This window comes from Lissotriton vulgaris, chromosome 4_1, assembly GCF_964263255.1.
Source record: "Lissotriton vulgaris chromosome 4_1, aLisVul1.2, whole genome shotgun sequence".
Lineage (NCBI taxonomy): Eukaryota > Metazoa > Chordata > Amphibia > Caudata > Salamandridae > Lissotriton > Lissotriton vulgaris.
In genome coordinates this window covers 2,133,258,297-2,133,279,871 of record NC_141691.1, presented here as the reverse complement: position 1 = coordinate 2,133,279,871, position 21,575 = coordinate 2,133,258,297, and positions in this window count along the sequence as shown.

The window sequence follows — 21,575 nt, the reverse complement described above, 5'->3', positions numbered from 1 at the left end:
AGTTGTTCTTACAATAATATCATTGACCGTAACCGCTCTGCCGCTTCAACGAGTTGTATAGTATTGCACGCATCTCCAATGAATCCGTGGATTACTTAACCTATCCTTACAATAAATGTAACCTGCATGAGTAAGTAATTGTTTTCCTTTCCTGGATGGAATATATTTTGCAGTTGGTTGTGAAGACATTTTCTGAAAAGAAAGAATAAATGTTTTAATTTTTAGAATATAAAAATGTTACATGAAGATTTGTATGCAGTTCTCATTTTGCATTAGTAAGATAATTGTTTATTTCTATATTATCCAGCACTATACTTACTGCTGCATTCAGTTGGAATAGTAAATAAAACTTCTAGATTATCCTGCACTTTCTGCATGTAGTAATTTATACTTGTAATTTATTAATTTACACCTCTAGTCTATTCTGCACTTTCCCTACTGTAGCACTTACCAGGAGTTGGAATAGTATTTTAAATTTTTATAAACTATCCAGCACTTTCCCTACTGTTGCACTTATCTGGAGTGGGAATAGTAATTTACACCTTTACACTATCATGCACTTTCTCTACTGCAGCACTTACCAGGAGTTGGAATAGTAATTTAAATGTTTCTAAACTATCCAGCACTTTCTCTACTGTTGCACTTAACTGGAGTTGGAAAAGTAATTTAGATGTCTAGACTATCCTGCACTTTCTATACTGCAGCAGTTACGATGAGTTGGAATATTATTTAACATGTTTCATAACTATCCACCACTTTCTCTACTGTTGCACTTAACTGGAGTGGGAATAGTAATTTAGACCTCTAGTCTATCCTGCACTTTCCCTACTTTAGCAATTACTAGGAGTTGGAATAGTATTTTAAATGTTTCTTAACTATCCAGCACTTTCCCTACTGTTGCACTTACCTGGAGTGGGAATAGTAATTTATACCTCTAGTCTATTCTGCACTTTCCTTACTTTAGCACTTACCAGGAGTTGGAATAGTATTTTAAATGTTTCTTAACTATCCAGCACTTTCCCTATTGTTGCACTTACCTGGAATGGGAATAGTAATTTACATATCCAGACTATCCTGCACTTTTTCTACTGCAGCACATACCAGGAATAGGAATAGTATTTTAAATGTTTCTTAACTATCCAGTACTTTCCCTACTGTTGCACTTAATTGGAGTGGGAAAAGTAATTTACACCTCTAGTCTATCCTGCACTTTCCCTACTTTAGCACTTACCAAGAGTTGGAATAGTATTTTAAATGTTTATAAACTATCCAGCACTTTCCCTACTGTTGTACTTACCTGGAGTGGGAATAGTAATTTACGCCTGTGGATTTTCCAGCACTTTAGCTACTGCTCGATTTACATGCAGTAGGGATACTAATTTAAACCTCTAGACTATTCTGCACTTTCTCTACTACAGCACTTAATAGGACTTGGAATAGTAATTTATACCTGTGGATTATCCAGCACTTTCCTTTCTGTTGCACTTACAAGGAATTGGAATACTAATTTACAACTGTACACTATCCTGTACTTCTTTCATTGCTGCACTTACTTGCACTTGGAATATGTATCTGTACTTTTACACTATCTAGTAATTTTTTGTGTTCATGCTTTTTTGATATATGTCTAATGAAAACTGTTTTTTACTTACTTTTCGGTTAGGATGTTTGATTTGCAGAAATGGGTTCAAGCAGTTGTAGTTGGTTTGATTTGATTTTTTTCAAGTTCTTGTCGGATAGTGTCCTTTAAAAAGAAATGTATGGTAAAAAATGTGTCAGTTAGAATTTGGGAGGAGAGTAATTTTTAAATTCGTTACAGTTTAAATGATTTTTACATTTGAGACATATACAAAAAAGGCATACTTTAGCACTTTCTCTGCACTTTTCCTACTGCAGCACTTACTCAGAGTCGGAATAGCAATTTACTCCTGTGAATTATCCAGTATTTTGTTTACTGCTGCACTTACATGGTTTGGGGATAGTAAATTACACCTCTAGAATATTTTGCACTTTTCGTACAGCAGCACTTACCAGGAGTAAGATTATTATTTAATATGTTTCATAACTATCCAGCACTTTCCCTACTGTTGCACTTACCTGGAGTGGGAATAGTAATTTACACCTCTAGACTATCCTGCACTTTATCTACTGCAGCACTTACCAGGAGTTGGAATAGTATTTTAAATGTTTCTTAATTATCTAGCACTTTCCCTACTGTTGCACTTAACTGGAGTTGGAATAGTAATTTACGCCTTTAGACTATCCTGCACTTTCCCTACTGCAGCACTTACCAGGAGTTGGAATAGTAATTTATACTTGTAGACTATCCTGCAATTTATCTACTGCAGCACTTACCAGGAGTTGGAATAGTATTTTAAATGTTTCTTAACTATCCAGCACTTTCCCTACTGTTGCACTTCACTGGAGTTGGAATAGTAATTTACGCCTCTAGACTATCCTGCACTTTCCCTACTGCAGCACTTACCAGGAGTTGGAATAGTAATTTACACTTGTAGACTATGCTGCACTTTATCTACTGCAGCACTTACTTGGAGTTTGAATAGCAATTTACACTTATAAACTATCCTACACTTTATTCAGTGCTGCAGTTACCTAGATTTGAAATATGTATCTGTTCCTTTACACTATCTAGTAATCTTTAGTGTTTATGCTTGATTCATATATGTATAATGAAAACTGTTTTTCACTTACTTTTAGTTTTGGATCTTTGATTTGCAGAAATGGGTATTTGCACTTGTAGTTGGTTTAATTTGATCTTTTCAAGTTCTTGTGGGGTAGTGTCCTTAAAAAAAAATTTATGTTAAAAAATGTGTCAGTTAGAATTTGTGAGGAGAATGATTTTTTTATTCGTTACACTTTAAAAAAAAATTATATTCGAGACATATAGAAATAAGGAATACTTTAGCATTTTCTCTGCACTTTTCCTACTGCAGCACTTACTCAGAGTCGGAATCGCAATTTAGTCCTGTGGATTATCCAGTATTTTGTCTATTGCTGCACTTACATGGATTTGGGATAGTAAATTACACCTCTAGATTATTCTGCACTTTCCCTACAGTAGCACTTTCAAGGAGTAAGATTATTATTTGATATGTTTCATTACTTTCCAGCACTTTCCCTACTGTTGCACTTACCTGGAGTGGGAATAGTAATTTACACCTCTAGACTATCCTGCACTTTCTCTACTGCAGCACTTACCAGGAGTTGGAATAGTTTTTTAAATGTTTCTTAACTATCCAGCACTTTCCCTACTGTTGCACTTATCTGGAGTTGGAATAGTAATTTACGCCTCTAGACTATCCTGCACTTTCCCTACTGCAGCACTTACCAGGAGTTGGAATAGTAATTTACACTTCTAGACTATGCTGCACTTTATCTACTGCAGCACTTACTGGGAGTTTGCATAGTAATTTACACTTGTAAACTATCCTACAGTTTATTCAGTGCTGCACTTACCTAGAGTTGAAATATGTATTTGATCCTTTACACTATCTAGTATTCTTTATTTGTTACGCTTTATTGATATATGTATAATGAAAACTGTTTTTCACTTACTTTTCGTTTTGGATGTTTGCTTTGCAGAAATGGGTTCTTGCACTTGCAGTTGGTTTGCTTTGATCTTTTTCTAGTTCTTGTGGGATTGAGTCCTTAAAAAAGAAATGTATGTTAAAAAATGTGTCAGTTAGAATTTGTGAGGAGAGTGATTTAAATGTTTTTTTTACATTCGAGACATATAGAAATGAGGCATATTTTAGCACTTTCTCTGCACTTTTCCTACTGCAGCACTTACTCAGAGTCGGAATCGCAATTTAGTCCTGTGGATTATCCAGTATTTTGTCTATTGCTGCACTTACATGGATTTGGGATAGTAAATTACACCTCTAGATTATCCTGCACTTTCCCTACAGCAGCACTTTCAAGGAGTAAGATTATTATTTGATATGTTTCATTACTTTCCAGCACTTTCCCTACTGTTGCACTTACCTGGAGTGGGAATAGTAATTTACACCTCTAGACTATCCTGCACTTTCTCTACTGCAGCACTTACCAGGAGTTGGAATAGTTTTTTAAATGTTTCTTAACTATCCAGCACTTTCCCTACTGTTGCACTTATCTGGAGTTGGAATAGTAATTTACGCCTCTAGACTATCCTGCACTTTCCCTACTGCAGCACTTACCAGGAGTTGGAATAGTAATTTACACTTCTAGACTATGCTGCACTTTATCTACTGCAGCACTTACCGGGAGTTTGCATAGCAATTTACACTTGTAAACTATCCTACACTTTATTCAGTGCTGCACTTACCTAGAGTTGAAATATGTATTTGATCCTTTACACTATCTAGTATTCTTTATTTGTTACGCTTTATTGATATATGTATAATGAAAACTGTTTTTCACTTACTTTTCGTTTTGGATGTTTGCTTTGCAGAAATGGGTTCTTGCACTTGCAGTTGGTTTGCTTTGATCTTTTTCTAGTTCTTGTGGGATTGAGTCCTTAAAAAAGAAATGTATGTTAAAAAATGTGTCAGTTAGAATTTATGAGGAGAGTGATTTAAATGTTTTTTTTACATTCGAGACATATAGAAATGAGGCATATTTTAGCACTTTCTCTGCACTTTTCCTACTGCAGCACTTACTCAGAGTCGGAATCGCAATTTAGTCCTGTGGATTATCCAGTATTTTGTCTATTGCTGCACTTACATGGATTTGGGATAGTAAATTACACCTCTAGATTATCCTGCACTTTCCCTACAGCAGCACTTTCAAGGAGTAAGATTATTATTTGATATGTTTCATTACTTTCCAGCACTTTCCCTACTGTTGCACTTACCTGGAGTGGGAATAGTAATTTACACCTCTAGACTATCCTGCACTTTCTCTACTGCAGCACTTACCAGGAGTTGGAATAGTTTTTTAAATGTTTCTTAACTATCCAGCACTTTCCCTACTGTTGCACTTATCTGGAGTTGGAATAGTGATTTACGCCTCTAGACTATCCTGCACTTTCCCTACTGCAGCACTTACCAGGAGTTGGAATAGTAATTTACTCTTCTAGACTATGCTGCACTTTATCTACTACATGAACAAAGAAGTTGCCAGTACTGTGCACTAATTTGTGCTTTTTACAAGGTGTTGAGCAGTCGTTTACTCAACCCAAAGACCACTATTTCAGTCAGAAGTTCTTATGAAAAATATTTTATTCCATTGAGTTTATTACTTTTGTTTTTTATTTTTATTTTTCTTTTAACTTGTTTTTAGGACAAAGAATAGTATTCAAATTGAACAAAAGAATAATTTGGATGAGTGTTAGCAAAAAACTCATCAAATGTTCAACATGTGAAACACTTATTACAAATGATTATATCAATCCAAAAAACACCTAAGCCAACGAGGTGTCAATACCAAAGATACAACATGAACAAAGACATTTATCGGACAACATTCAGACAATAGACAACAAATAAAGAAAGATGAGGCTGATAAGAAACCTCTATTTTCAACGCGAGCTAATTCAACTAAGGCCTATTGCAGAATCTCTGCTCTAGTCATTGGTAGGCCTATACATACAAATGAAAACATGCCTGTATAGATATATCTTTTTGCATATACGACCACACACTAAATTTTATGTGTTTATGTGTACAAATTTAAGGGACTGTTGGTCGCAGAACAGAATCAATCAAAATTAGCGGAGAAGGGAGGGGGGTCGACGCGTTTCGAATCCCTGTTTAGTTCCAGGGATTCTCTTCAGGACCGACAGACACAATCTGAAAAACATAAGTAAACAGACACTCAGTCAGAACCACACATGAGAAACCCTCAACTCACATACTGATCAGCACGGTCTTGTATCATACCTGTGTGTTCAGTGTTCAAGTCATAAAATTTGAAACAGAAGAAGGGGCCGTCCTCAGTAACTTGCAATGCTTATGGGAGTGATTCGTGCTTAATATGTACAGTGAATTGGAATTAAAAAGCAACTTACATAATTGCTTGTGTAGATGGTCCAAATGTCAAAATTAGTGGAAGAATAACGAGTAGTAATCCAACTTTTCAATCAATTTATAGGTAATTCCTAAAAAAGACAAACGAGTGTGTGATTTCCATGGCCATGAACCATGACAACCTGCTCAACACCTTGTAAAAAGCACAAATTAGTGCACAGTACTGGCAACTTCTTTGTTCATTTTGTATCTGGCACAGCCTTACTGTGCGTTTGCCAAAACCCTCCTTGTTATACAGCACTTTATCTACTACAGCACTTACCGGGAGTTTGTATAGCAATTTACACTTGTAAACTATCCTACACTTTGTTCAGTGCTGCACTTACCTAGAGTTGAAATATGTATTTGATCCTTTACACTATCTAGTATTCTTTAGTTGTTATGCTTTATTGATATATGTATAATGAAAACTGTTTTTCACTTACTTTTCGTTTTGGATGTTTGCTTTGCAGAAATGGGTTCTTGCACTTGCAGTTGGTTTGCTTTGATCTTTTTCTAGTTCTTGTGGGATTGAGTCCTTAAAAAAGAAATGTAGGTTAAAAAATGTGTCAGTTAGAATTTGTAAGGAGAGTGATTTAAACGTGTTTTTTACATTCGAGACATATAGAAATGAGGCATATTTTAGCACTTTCTCTGCACTTTTCCTACTGCAGTACTTACTCAGAGTCAGAATCGAATGTTAGTCCTGTGGATTATCCAGTATTTTGTCTATTGCTGCACTTACATGGATTTGGGATAGTACATTACACCTCTAGACTATCCTGCACTTTCCCTACAGCAGCACTTTCAAGGAGTAAGATTATTATTTGATATGTTTCATAACTATCCAGCACTTTCCCTACTGTTGCACTTACCTGGAGTGGGAATAGTAATTTACACCTCTAGACTATCCTGCACTTTCTCTACTGCAGCACTTACCAGGAGTTGGAATAGTAATTTACACTTATAGACTATGCTGCACTTTATCTACTGCAGCACTTATTGGGAGTTTGAATACAAATATACACTTGTACACTATCCTACACTTTATTAAGTGCTGCACTTATCTGCAGTTGAAATATGTATCTGTTCCTTTACACTATCTAGCATTATTTAGTGTTTTTGCTTGATTCATATATATATAATGAAAACTGTTTTTCGCTTACTTTTCGTTATGGATGTTTCATTTGCAGTATTCGGTTCTTGCTCTTGCAGTTGGTTTTATTTTTTTCAGAGATTGGTGTTTTTATCTGAAACGTTAAAAAAAATAATATATAGTTTTTCCGTGTTAAATGATTTTTTTGGGGAATTAAAATGCAGTGTTTAGTTTGATAAGAAAATATATTTATTACCTTTTAAAACGATGTCGAAAATGTTTTTGGGGCCAGTTATGAATCGAGATATAATTTAGAAGTAATATTTCTGTGAGAAAAAATATGCAATGTTTATTCGTAATGCGACCTTTTATACATAATGTATAATAAATGTATTTAATGAATAATGATGATGTACCTTCTTCTAACTTTCAAAAACGGGTCCGTTTTCAAAATAAATGAAATATTTAGGTCTCTCGTTCTTAACTGTTTTGAAGTTAATTCTAAGAGAAATATAATAAATAACGAATATATTATTGCTATCGTATTTAATTAAAATGACGTTTTCTTCACAAAAATAATTTTATTTAATTTTATGTGTTAATATAAATTGGACGTTTTTTTAGGAATTGTAAATATTTTTCGTTTATCTTTATTTATTCCCAGTAATATTTTCCCTATATTTAATTACATTTTAAATAAGAAATATAGTTCATATTATTTTAGTATATATTTATTTAAAATGACTAATATTTATTCAGTTAACGTTTTCAGTAAACGTTACTTACTTGTAAATCGTTGGTAATCGCTCTATGAAGTAGATCAGTAACTTTAACTGGGATGACAGGGTGAAAAGGTCACAGAATGAGATTTCACGTCTGCTCTCTCGGGTAGTTGAGGATCAACTAATTTCAAAATGGTGTCTCACTACTATTTATAAGTTTGGTGTAGTATCACAAAATTAATTGTAAAAATATGCGCTGGAAATCGTTTTTAATTTTACATATATTTCTCTGAGAACATATAATTTAAACATCAATTATAAGTAGTTTATATAGCGTTATGTTTGCCGTTTTGGCATCCATTTTGGCTAATGTGTTCTGGTATTTATTCATTGAAAGAATAGTAGGACTAAATATTGTGATACCTTTTCAAAATGGCGTCCATGATTCCTATATATCTGTTTGTTTTAATCGAAAAATTACATTTCGTGTATACTAATAAAAATGTGTATATTTTACTTTTTATAAAAAAGGGATTAAGTAAAATAATATCATTTTTACTAATCGAAGTATTAATGTAAGTACCCGGGTATTAATTTTAATACTCGAGTAATAATTTAATAAATAATTAATTGGTATTCGTCATAATATGGTAGTTTTTCATGCCGATTTTTAATACACTTACCCACCCAAAACCCCTATTTTCCCTGCATCCCGTGCCAGGTTTTATTTTACAAAGGAAATAATAAATATATATTTATATATTTTTCAAAAAAACTCGCGTAATAAATTAATAATTAATTAATTGGTATTCGTTATAATATGGTAGTTTTTCATGCCGTTTTTTAATACACTTACCCACCCAAAACCCCTATTTTTCCTGCATCCCGTGCCAGGTTTTATTATACAAAGAATTTATATTTATATATATATGCGTTGTAAAGGTATACGTTGTTATATGTTGCGTTGTAATGGTATTTTTCTTATTTCAGTACTATTTTGCGTTGTAATAGTACTCGTTGTAAAAACATGCGTTGTAATAGTATTCGCGTTGTAAAATCCGCGTTGTAACGGTATGCGTTGTAACAGTCCGCGTTGTAACATCATATATCCACAAAGCAGTAATGTCCGGAACAACAGGAAACTGCGGTACAACAATCTTTTTCACTTCTTGAAGGTCGATCACATACCTATACACATGCGGCTGAGAAGAGTCAGTGCGTTTCAGGACAGGCAAAACAGGACTGTTGCACACATTAACTCTCGTCTCCTAAATCACATCTTTCTCAATCATAGATGATCGCTAAAAGCGCTCTTTCACCATCACTAGAAATCCTATATTGGGGAATACGTGGCAATCTAGCATTCGCTTTAAGCGTCACAACGTAAGGTGGAATCTCCAAAAGACCCACGTAGTTAGGACCAGTAGCGCAAAGAGTATCAGGGAGTGAACGCAATTCCAATGGAAGCCGATCTTTAGACAAATATATCGGAGAGATCACTCTCTTACCCAATGTAAGCTGTACTCCCGAAGGAGAACAATGCAATGTTGCATGCAATCTCTTCAACAAATCCAAACCCAACAAATTCTCACCACAACTGTCATCAGAATGAGGGGTGCTCCCAATTCACAAGGCCCAACAGAAAGAGACAAGGGACTAGAAACGGGATTACGAACTGGGGTGCCAGAAAAACCTACCGAAACATTCGTCAAGCCAGACAAAGGTGCGCCAGGGAGTTTAGAGGGCATGATAGAACTCTTCGCTGCACCAGTATCCAACAGAAAAGGCTCTGACACACCTGATGTAATCACTTCAACATAAGGTCCACTCTGATCTACTGGAACTGACACTACTCCCTCTCTTTGTCTCTGGCTGTCCTAGCAATCATTACTGTCAGCATTCTCACTCTCAACATAGTAATCATCAGCATAGTATTGAGTCGAATGACCAGACGCGACATTCTGTTGATCAAAACAATCCATAGAATTCTGTGGAGGAAAGGAACGTCCATTCTGGGGGAACATGCCACGTCCTCTACCCCTAGGTACTTGAAAAACACCTCGACCTCTCACACCAGACACACCATTTGCACGCTGTAACAGAACCGGACAACTATTCTTGAAATGGCCTTATTCCTTACAATACGCACACTGATTAGGGCCTACTTGAACACGCTGCTGAAAAGACTCGGGCTTTTGCGATCCTCTCTGAAACTGTTGAGGTTGATGAAACTCACGCTGATTATAACGAGGCGGATACGCCTGTTGCAAAAGAACCTCCGTCTTTAAATCTTTAGTCTTTCTCTCTGCTTTCTCTTTCTCATCTTTATCTGTATTCTCGTAATATTGTGCAGTAGCCAATATCTGGGCCGAAGAAGAAACAGCCCATGAGCTCTGAGAATCCTTCAACTTATTACACACATCGGGAAGCAAATTATGAACAAACTTGTCCACAAACAACCTTTGGCCACCTTCCGTACTCATATCTTGACCACTGTGATCGATAAACATCTCTTCAAACCTAGTGAAGAAATCAGACACACTTTCATCCTTCTTCTGTTTGCATGCAGCTAACTTATCCCAATTCACTCGCATAGCAGGCATCATCATCTTCATAAGATTGATAATCCTGCCAGGTAATTCTGCAACTAAAGGCTCAGGCTTAGCTCCACCAACCTGTCTACCATCCGCAGCAACAATATTCACCCTACTTTACCCAACAACATATCTATGTCAGCTAAATTCATGATGCATGCGTCAACTGTCTGGGACAACTCCTTATAATACCCTTCAGGATTCTTACGGGGGTCAGGTAGAGTCTGTTTAAGAGCCAAAACTTCAGCTCTCTTCTATGGAACATGTACCCACACATTATGAAAATGAGCTGCTACAGCTGGGGGATTATTTTTCAGACCAGCAGCTACCGCTTCGCGCCATACTGGAGGAACTTCTCTCATTGGATACTGCTACACTTTTCTCCTAACAGAAGGATCAGGCTCAAACAGTGGCTGAGAAGGAAACTCACTCCTAAACTCAAGAAATGTCGCAACTGCTTTCTCAACATCGGGACCCACTATCGGCCCTTTCGCAAACTCGGACTGTACATTAAGTAACTCCAATGGGATCTGACCCAACTCACTATCTTCCCATTCCTCACGTAGGAAAGTACACATAACATTGAAGACGTACCTTTGCTTCGGTGCTTCCCATTGCTGGAAGACATCCATAACTGACTCTAGATTGTATCTCAAAGTATTCAAAACCCATCTATGTGCCAAAAGATCTAACACTGCCCTTCTTCGGGACCAGGAAGCTGGCTACGTAATTGTTTACGCGCAGAAACAGGGGTCACACTCAATGACCCAAAGAAAGGAGACAAAAGACCAGTAACAGTATCAGTCATTCTTTGTTGAACAGAAGGAGAAGCTGTCATAAGGACAGGAGACAAAGTATTCTGAGATGAAACAAACATAGGAGTAGTAGCAGGAGAAGTCGCAAGTACAGGAGAAGAAGACAAAGGAGTTTGAGGCAGAACTGATAGCAAAGTCGGCGGCCCTAGAGGAGGGTGCGCCAGAAGAGGAGGAACCAGCTGAAGAGGAGCTGGCAGCTGAGCAACAAAGGGAGGCTGAACAACTAGAGGTTGCGGAGGTGCCATAGCACTCTGCACATAAGGGGGTGGTAATCTCAACAAATGTGAAACAGGAGTGTGGGTAGGGCTGGCGCACAGCGATTTTTGTATTCATTAATTTATAGCTGAAAACATTGCATATTGCTTTATTGCGCATAACATTACGGTATACTACCCGAATACCCTTTGTATACGAGCCCATTGTTCACTTTGATTTTATTTGCCAGTTGTGACAACACTACCACTCCCAGAGCACTGCACGTTTTACTAACCTGGAAAGCACCCTGACACTAGACTGTCTCTTTAACAATAGTCGGACCACTCCCATCCCCTCCACTAACCCACGTGACCACGTTCACTTTAACGAAGGCAATCGCGGTCCATGGCGTTCCGCCAGAACCAGCGACGAAGAAAGCAGGATACCACCCACAAACCTTAAGGTCAGTTTGCAGTTAGGAATGCGTGCTAACACGCTCGAATGCACTATATCCGTAAACATCCAACTAATACGCACCCTAACGTCTTCCCCTTACAGGAACATGCCATAACGTGCGAACGGTACAAGTAAGCAGTCTCAGAGTCTATTACCTGCATAGCGCTCACCGCACTTGGGTTTAAATGGGTCACAGAAAGGTGCACCTCGTAAACAGCCCTCACGCCTCACTTCTTTGCTATTAGATGCATGCGCATCTTGCGTTTTTTGGTTAGTTTTTCCACAATATGTTTGATACTTATATTTTATGTTTGCAGAGTCCTTTCCCTGATGAAGGGGTGTTTAATACCCCGAAATGCATTGGATGCCCATAAGAATTGTACCATATGATATTAAAGACGATTGAATTAAAAAACATGCAAATAATGTACTAAAGAAAAATGATGAATAAAAAATCATGATTGCAAACATCTCATGAAAAATATTTTCCTAAACCTCTGCATATCACAGAGGGAATACAGTGTGCATACTAGGATGGGGCCAGTGTCCCATTGACCCCACAACAAAGCCAATCTCAACAAATGTGACATCAAAGGATCCTTTTCAGAGTCCTTCGTTGCACTTTGTAGAAGAGGTGGCAAAGCTGGATAACATTTATCGATAGCCATTTTATGTTGCCTATGTAACTCCTTAATCGCTTGATCTTCTTCATTCTCTTTAAACTGCCTAGCAGCTTGCATTATCGATATACCCTTTTCTCTCTTATCTCGTTTAGCTTGTTTAATTTCTCGCTGTTTGGCTTCCTTATGCCAGAGCCGGAAAGAGTCAAACATCGCCGGCCGGGCTTTCTTCTTAAATAGTTTAACTTCCAAATTATCTAAGATCTCTGATTCGAAACTACCATGATGTGGCCATTTTAAGACACCATCTTTCCTAGTATAGCGGACCCATACTTCATTAAACGTAATGGGGCCCACGCCATGTTTAGAGTAGAGCTCATAAGTCGGAGTTCCACCCGGAGGTATCGGACACCAGTCCTCCAATCGGGAATCCCTGTTACCAACTACAACAAAGCAAATACTTAATTTTGCTAGGACCATGCATCTTCGCTCAATAATCTAGCTTCAAACTTCAAGGAATTACCAAAAACGATAGTCTCATAAATATACGAGTCCCTCGGCTTTGGTGCTTGCAAGTACCAAATCAAAGACCCAAGGAAAACCCAAAACAAAGGACTGGGAGCGACCCACTTATACTTAACTAAGGTATCAGTCACGTCACCAGAAGACCCGTCTATCGTTTTGCCATACAAATCATCACAAAGGGTTCAAGACAGGGCGACAGTCAGGGAAGCAGTCCTTCGTAGCCGTCGGAAAGCGGGAAGCCTCGCAGCAAAAAACTTCAGTCCACGTTCGACATGCCGGGGTCAATGAAGTGGGGGCCCTCTTCCAGAATTTCCTCACGAAGCTCCTCACGATCTTCAGGCTTGGACCGGTACCGCTGAAGTCGCCCCACGTTGGGCGCCAACTGAAGAACCGGGTTTTAGAACCCAGCGGCGCCAGGGGCACGCCCAAAGTCTTCGGGTTCACCTGTCTTAGAATACAGAGACACGGGATACTTCTCGGTGACGTCAAAGATCGAATTTATTGGCTGCAACCAGAAACAGAAGTCCATGAGGTACAACACAGGTATATTCATAGGAGACTGCTCAAATTCGTAAGGCAAGTCATCCTCTTTTATGCCAAAAATCACATTCTGGACAAACACCCACTATTTACAATTTGTCCAATCATAGGTAACATTACAAAAGGTATCGCATGACGACAAACCCACTTTTCAGTTGTCCGGCCCACCATTAATTACACGGGAAATCCCAACATTCCTTCTTGCACAAGCCAGAAAAAACCCTTAATAAAAGACCACAACCCATATCATAAATAGACCATAAAAGAAAGAACAGAAACAGATAAGGAGCAGGATAAGGGGTGTGTGTGTGTGCAATAAACTCTACAATGTCCTGTGCTTTGATCCTCAATCTTGATTAGCTACCGGGAAAGGAACTGGCTTAGCAAGGTCAGCTTCAGGCAACGAGGTCAGTTCACTCGGGTCATCCAGAAGTCAGCTAACTTGTACGTGTACTAAGGACTCGTTCCGCCGCAGTCATCGGCCTATGTGAGGGCAACCACAAAATGGCTGCCATACACATAATGGAACCCAGGGTTCGGAACAAAATCCCTAAATACACAGTGAATCCATCGGTCAAACATGACGAAATCACTCGTACTTGTCGTACTCGCTAGTTACGGTTCGCTACTATCAAATTTGTAACAAAACCATGACATTTATAAAACGGGTTCAGAATTCACGGAACCTCAACCCTCCTCTTGATGGGGAAAGCCTCGGTCCCTTCACCCAAAAAACCACACCTGACCTGAGCATAAGTTTATTTATTTATTTATTTATAAAGCGCAACATTCATCCCATAGGGATATTACGGCCCTAGGAGTAACAGAGAAATGGTGAAGCATGTTGTGATTGATGGGGTCATGGCTGACGGTGGTTAGGGAAATAGTTATGTTTTAAGTTTCTTCTTGAACGTCGTGAATCCGCCGGTTAGTCATAACTCCAGAGGCAGCTCATTCCACTGCAGTGCTGCGAGGTGCGAAAAGGAACGTCCACCTGTCCTACTCCTACTAATTCGTTTAGTTAAGCTAGTGCTAAAGAGCATGACTATAGATATCTAGGTGGGGTATAGAAAGTAATTCTAATCTGTAGAAACTTAGGACCTGTGTGGCCCTAAGATTCTACAGAAGTTCCCTCATGCAACCTTACAGTCATTGCAAGAAGGTGGTCAGGAATCTCCATCTTGCTTTTCTGCACAGCCACATTGCAAAATGTTATTTGGAGTCATACTGACATGAGCATCAGATTTGATTTGCTTTGCATGGGATGTTTCCAAAAAGTAAGGCAAGCCAGTGCATTGCTTTGTGCTACTGATGCGTTCTATTTGTGGAGCACATGCGTTCCCATGTATCCTCCCATGGATTTTGAAGCAACGCCTTATCTACAAAGAATTGTAGACATTGATTTTTGACAAACTCCTGATCCTCCCTGAGGCTGACGGAATGAGGAGAAATACTTATACTTTTCCTTGTTTTCCCTCTTTGCATGTATGTTGCATCCTGCAGCACACATACACAGAGGACATGCATTTAAAGATTTGTATTTGTGAGGGAAGGCATCCCTTCCTGTACACAATCTATGCTGACCACAATGCAGACGTGCTCTATGGCACAAGAGTGCACAGCTATGGGCAGTTCACCAGTGCAGGGAGAGGGCAGATGTGTGCCGCCTCTTTGTATATATGGCAACGTTCTGCTCTCTCCATTTAATGCAGACACCCTTGCACCATGGCGCAAGAGTGCACAGCTATGGGCAGTTCACCAGCGGAGGGAGATGGCAGATGTGTGCCGCCTCTTTGTATATATGGCAACGTTCTGCTCTCTCCATTTAATGCAGACACCCTTGCACCATGGCACAAGAGTGCACAGCTATGGGCAGTTCACCAGTGCAGGGAGACGGCAGATGTGTGCCGCCTCTTTGTGTATATGGCAACGTTCTGCTCTCTTTATTTAATGCAGACACCCTTGCACCATGGCACAAGAGTGCACAGCTATGGGCAGTTCACCAGTGCAGGGAGAGGGCAGATCCGTGCCGCCTCTTTGTATATATGGCAACACTCTGCTCTCTCCATTTAATGCATCCACCCTTGCACCATGGCACAAGAGTGCACAGCTATGGGCAGTTCACCAGTGCAGGGAGAGGGCAGATGTGTGCCGCCTCTTTGTATATATGGCAACGTTCTGCTGTCTCCATTTAATGCAGACACCCTTGCACCATGGCACAAGAGTGCACAGCTATGGGCAGTTCACCAGCGCATGGAGACGGCAGATGTGTGCCGCCTCTCTGTATATATGGCAACATTCTGCTCTCTCCATTTAATGCAGACATCCTTGAAACTGAGGTAATATAAATTTTGTGATCGATTGTGTCCCCTATCTTAGACCCCAACGACTCCGTGTACACGCTACAAGTACATGTGTGTTCCCTCCACTTTAAGCTATGAAGACGCAAATACATTTGCGTCCAACGTTAACATGTCCTCTTTCAGATCCACCCTGAATGGGTCGAATAGTCCGTTCCTAAGTATGCCATGCCAACGTCTTTATGTAGTGTACCTTACACGTTTTTCAGCTCTAGCGAAGTAGGCCCTGAATTCTGCCATCGAGCCTTTTCCTGCCTTCTGACTCTGAATCTCAAACCTGGGCCTGCATCTGTACCCGTGACCTCTGCCTTACTCCCTGCGTGGCTAACGGTGCTTGGCTCAGCCTGTTGCCTGCCAAGACTGTATTCAACCTTCGAATTATCTGCTTCGCTCCTCGAAAATACATTCCTGTCTAGTAGTTTCACGTCAACATCCTTCCAGCTGCAGAGCAAAGGGCTCGGCCTCACTGTCTCTGTGCAAGTAATCCATGGCTCTGTTTCCATGGTAGGCCCATGCCCTCCCTCGCACCCCTCGCATCTCATGCAGACACGTAGACGCTCATACACGCACTCACAGTCAGTATAGAATAGCCTCTTGTCCGAGAGACCTTTTCCTTCCAGATAATACTGTTCCTTAAACATGAGATATTAGATACGATTTGGGATTAGGTTGATCTGACACTCCAGACTTCTGTCTCCTCATGTAGGGCTAAATGTCAAGTCCCCCTTCACCCCTCAAGTTACACGTACATTACACGTCATACTGCTGCGCGCGCATCTCTGCCATGTATTTCTGCTGACACTGCAGGATTCACTCATGGATCCGCCTACTTGTGACATCAGGATAAATGACGTTCTTGTTCACGCCTTCATGCACGCCTATTGTAACGCCTTTTTGTATTACGTACATGCACTCTTATCTCTCTTCTCAGCTGTTACGCCTCCTGCATATGCTTTTACTGTAATGCATTGACTATATATATGAATGCCTGTCAATAATGTATTGTCGCATACTTGTCGCATACTTGCATATTCGCTATTACCATTGACTCTGTCAGTCTGTCCCTTCCCGAACCTGCGTGGTGACGGAACGGTATGCCACCTTGGCTCGAGCCAATATGCTAATTACCCAATTCCTTTTTAAGGAATAAAACCCATTTTGAGAAACCTCAAATATCACGGATTTTGCCTCTTATTTATTATGGGTTATTCTTATTGACTTTACCGCATAGAAATTCAGTACCAGGTAATTAAATTTACCACATAATTGGCACCCGAATAGGGACCCCTCCCCCATCTCACCCGCCGGAGGTGCTTTGCAGGCCTAGCCCCCTGCCACAGCCGGACGGAAACTATGCGTACCCGCAGGATTTCCTGTATCTCCCTCAGGCCAACGGAGGTGACTGAGGCTGCGATCGACACCCAGACGAGGCGGTGAGGAGTGCGGAGGATCCCGACCAGAGCCTAGCTGAGAGAGCAAGATCCGAGGTATACGGAGGCCCACCAGGTTCCGAAGTTCCGAAGTATCTGTGTCACGAGTCGAGTCCGAGTCCAGTCCGAATCCAGTCGAGTCCAGTCCAGAGTTTCCGAGGCCTTCTGTTTCCGTGCTTCCCGGTGAGTACCGTTGCTGGGGACGCATCTAGACGTGCACATTAGTCTGTGCCGGTCAAGACAGGTTTGGGTACACAGACCTGGTCTGCACTGTTTTAGACAGTGTATCTGTACTGTTTAGCAGTATATCAAGTCTGCACTGTTGAGCAGTGTATCTAGTACTATGCAGTTAGCGAGTTTTATTCTGATTATTGTTGTTCGTTTCAATGTGTCTCAAAATGTCGTGGTATGAGTGATTGTTCGATCTTCATTATTGTGATTATTGTGTTCATTGTGTTCATATCTGAGTAAGGACCAAGTAGCCAGTTTTTTTAAGATGCCGTTATTCTCCAAATTAAGACAGATAAAAACTAGAAAAGGGATACTCGAAGAAGCTGTTCCCATTCCACCTAGGGATACTCCAGGGTACTTTATGTACCACAAGCACGGCCTAGATGCCGGTCTATTTCTCGATTTATGGGTGGACTACACTAAAGATCTAGCAGAGAATCAGAGATGGCCCGCTGCTGGGACATGGGATGCAGATTGCATCATAAGAGTAGAAGAAGCATTACGGAAAAAGAAAGCCAGACAGTCACAGAAAGATGCCATCGAATTATGGCGTAAAGAATCGCATAGGCGTACGGAAAAAGCACACAGAAAGGAAGAGAAAAGGAAAGAGGATTCAGACAAGGCCCAAGAAAACATATTAGTTGAGGAAGGTATCCGAGTAAAAATAGAACAAGTAGACAGACAACTAAACACCCTTAGGAATGGTATGTATCCTCTCCTGGCCGAAGGTTTACCTAAGGCCACTCCGGAAGTACCCAAAGATCTACCACCTCCCATGCTCCCGACTAAAATGCATTCCAAAACCGCGAAGGATATTTTCCTCTCTTCCTATCTAGATGATGTAGCGCCCGCATATGCTAATGCCGCACCGCAGCGCACACCTCCTACTGGCGGCGCTCGACCCCGAGACAATCAGCCCCTACCCCCGCGACAAGCTACTCCTCCACCTCTTCCTCCCGTTCCGAATGTCTCTCCTGGTCTCCCCCCCATTCTTCCAGCTCTTCCTGCACCCATTCCTCCCACTTTTCACCCGAACAACCCCTTCGGAGCCGGTGCCTCAGGAGGCGCGTCCGGAGGGGTGATAGGTTTCCAGACACCTCCACAAGTACATAGATTGACTTACAGGGATCTAGCACAACAACGTACACCTCGATCAGCCGATTTTGATATAATAAAAGAACGTATCGGGGATTGTAGATATGATCCAGTACCCGGTAGAAATGATGACAGATTAATACTCGCATCAGTACGACTAAGACGGGTTACCAACTTTTTATTGACACTACCCGGAATGATAGATCATCTAGACAGAATATATCATTTTGTCCAAACAGGGCAAGGACCTGAAAGTATTAAGGAAGCCATGGCTCACCAGAAAGTTGACACTCAAGCCAAGATATTACGTTTTTTTATAAACTGCTTAATAAGAGAACAAGATAGGCCGGGGATGGACCCGGAGGAAATGAAAGCACTTCATAGATGGGGTCAGAATATAGCAGACGGGAACCATGATAAACAGAATAGTATAAAAAACATGTATCAAAGAATCAGAAGCGTAGTAATAAAAATACATGAAACAAGACAGTTAGAACCAGAAATAGAATCAGACAAGTTTGAGTCCTCAGAAGAGGAGCAACCAGAAGAAGCTACCGGACAAGTACAATTACCAGTTAGAGAAACGATAGCGTATGTAGGTAAAGGAAGACCCTTTAATAATTCAATGCGTCCAGTGCGTCCAGAAAGTAAAAGGATTTTCCAAGAAGCCATGTGTAATCCAAGAACTCCTGAACACTTATTTCAAGCTACTGATAACAGACTTCGAGAACGAATGGGGTACCATGTATTAGATTCCATGGATGAACAAGAATTAGCAAGGTCAGCAGTACAATGGGCTGACAGTCCCGAGAAATATAGTGATGATGCGTTAGCACACACATTTCTGAACATGACACCAAGTGAACAGCGTTTAGCTGGTACATACATGATACAACACCTACTTCTATTGTATAGAAGCCAACATTCCGATCCAGGCCCCCTGCCTGATATATTAGCAGAACTACTCATGAATAAATGGAGAGGTCTAGGTACCGATCTAATTAAGGTAATTCTAGAACATCGACACAGATATAGTGCCTTTCTATGTCCACAGTCTGATTCAGCACACTCCATGGAAAGAAAAATGTATTACATGGATAGACAGAATCCGTTACGAGAAGTGCACCCAGTTCAGAATACCGATAATACACTTAGACGTGTGTTTGTGTACACACCTATAACTAAAATAGAGTTATTGGAAATGAAAAAACTAGTACCTAGCCATGATAAAGATCCCGCAGGTTTTCACCGTGAAATAAAAGACATGTTACTCATGGGTGATTATACTTATCCCGACCTTATGAAAATATTGAAAGTCCTACTGCCTCCTGGTATTTATGAGAAACTTAAAGAAAAAGAATGGGAAGTGGGAAATGCAAAGATTGATTGGACTGCATTAGAAAACGAAGAAAATACTAGAATTCCAGGCCTAGGGCTTGGAGAAAAAGTTAAAGCATTACCAGGATTGTTAGTGCAAGTATTGCCACGTTTATTAAGTACGAAAAAGGAAGACTGGGGTGCAATTTCAGCCTGTAAACAGAAACCGGATGAAGACACTAGTGATTTTTATTCCCGATTTGAAAAATGTTTTGGTATTAACAGCGGCCTGAAACCAAGTAGCGAATCATATCCACACCTTTTTGTAACGAAATTAGTCGAGAACTCACTGCCCCAAGTAAAGAACAGAGTATTAAAAGTCGAGAGTACTTGGCAAGCTAACACCCCTTCACAAATGTTACAAATGTTACAGTATCACCAGAATAGAATCAGAGAAGAACAAGAACATGAACAAAGACGTATGAAAGACACGAAAATGAAAATGTTAGTTGACCAGTCAGTTCCTGCTGATGGTCACAAAAAGGGTGTGACCCAGCCCAGTAATTCGACGGCTCCTGTTAAAGGGACATGTAACTATTGTAAACAGCCAGGGCATTATGTAAACGATTGTGCAGTTCTGAAACACAATATCTCCACGGGTAAGACCAAGGAGAGACCGCGTGCACCTAGACAAGATCAGGCCCAGCAACAAGTACCACAGAATATACAACATATTCCGCCTATGCCAGCTTCACAACATACTGTAGCAGTGCCACAGCAACAGCCTATTACTGCAACACAGAACACGACACAACAGATGTACCAGTATGCACAGAATGACTACCCCGATTATCAGCGATACACATGAAACAGCCTAGAGAGGGAATTTGGCTTGCCTCTTATTGAAGTGCCTGTAGATCAAGAGGGTCCTTATGTACACAGTCAGGTGTTAGGGAAAGACAGAAAGTTTTTAATTGACACAGGGGCAAGCAGGACCACAATCAGTCACGATGAGGTTCCAGGGGCACCCCTCTCAGGCTCACAGAATGTTTCCCTTGGATTTTCAGGAAAGCCTATTATTAATGAAGTATCACAGCCACTTCCTCTTGCAGTTGGTCCCTTGACACGGACTACAGATCTATTGCTTACAAAATCATGTCCAGAAAACTTGTTAGGTATAAAAACACTGAAGGCTCTAGGAGCTATAATATGCTGTTCTCTGGAAGGAGTACGATTATTCTTACGAGATTTTAAAGGCCATTATGTATTAAGAGACATGGATCACCGATTACAGAGTGTACCTGCACACTTGTGGGCGCAAGGCCCCACTGATGTAGGTTGTATGCACATTACACCATATCGAGTCACACTCAAAGCAGGAGTGGTATTACCACGAATTCGACAATACAAGTTACCTCCAGATGCTGTAGTGGCTTTACTGAGAATAATTGACGAGCTCATTGCACAAGGAGTGGTCTTAGAAACCGACTCCAATGTATGTAATTCTCCTATCATTCCAGTTCTTAAACGTACTGATCCAAATGCACCACCTGTTTATCGATTAGTTATTG